Here is an 898-nt window from a genome sequence, read left to right as displayed (position 1 = left end):
TCCCTTGGCCTCCTCATGAGAAATTTGGGTAGTTCCTCCAACCTGCATTGTAAGTATTACTATAAGGATTATTTTGAGATCAAGGATTATTACCCATGTAATTTAACTGTTTGTTCTCTATGTTGTGGCCATAGGGTGGGTAATCTGAATTGCTTGATCCACCTCTACTTGCTTCGCACTACATTACTGGGTAAACCTATGAAGAACCAAGAAAACCGTCAATTTTTTATTCAAAAGTTCTACCTGATTGGAGAGCATGGTGACTAAATCGACGTTAAAAATGCCAGTTTTTTTTGTTGGTTTTGTCCTCATGACTTGACACTGATAATTATTCAGTGACATCTCTTCTATAAATTCATAAGCATCCTCAGGTGTCTTATTGTTGATAGTTCCACCAGCGGTTGCGTCAATCATCTGTCAAGTCGAAGGATTCATGCCATTGTGAAACGCTTGAACCTGTAGCCAGAGTGGTAACCTATGGTGAGGGCACCTTCTCAAAAGGTCCTTGTATCTCTCCTACGCCTCGTAGAGTGTTTCTAAATCTATCTGCACAAAAGAAGAGATATCATTACGTAATTTAGCCATTTTAATCGGCAGAAAATATTTTAATAAAAAATTTTGGTCATTTGTTCCCAAGTAATGATTGACCGTCGTGGTAACGAGTTCAACCACGGTTTAGCTTTGTTCCTCAATGAAAAAAGGGAATAACTGAAGGTGAATGGCATCATCAGAAACGCCATTGATTTTAAAAGTGTCGTAAAATTCTAAGAAATTTGCCAAATGAGTGTTTGGGTCCTCGTCCTGCAAACCATCAAACTGAACAAACTGTTTGATCATTTGAATGGTGTTAGGTTTTAGTTCAAAATTATTTGCAGCAACAGCAAGCCTAACTATGCTC

The 898-nt window shown here is 38.2% G+C and overlaps 1 non-coding gene across 1 annotated transcript; it reads left to right on the top strand.

Moving 5' to 3' along the window:
- The first annotated feature begins 472 nt into the window (after nucleotides 1–472).
- LOC121229994 (small nucleolar RNA R71) lies at nucleotides 473–579 on the top strand. Its single transcript, XR_005927945.1, has one exon. It is a non-coding gene; the product is annotated as a small nucleolar RNA R71 (small nucleolar RNA).
- Nucleotides 580–898: the final 319 nt, after the last annotated feature.

The sequence above is a fragment of the Gossypium hirsutum genome, chromosome A05 (assembly GCF_007990345.1).
Source record: "Gossypium hirsutum isolate 1008001.06 chromosome A05, Gossypium_hirsutum_v2.1, whole genome shotgun sequence".
Taxonomy (NCBI): Eukaryota; Viridiplantae; Streptophyta; class Magnoliopsida; order Malvales; family Malvaceae; genus Gossypium; species Gossypium hirsutum.
Note: the sequence above shows the minus strand (reverse complement) of the source record. Positions and strands in the feature narration are given on the sequence as shown.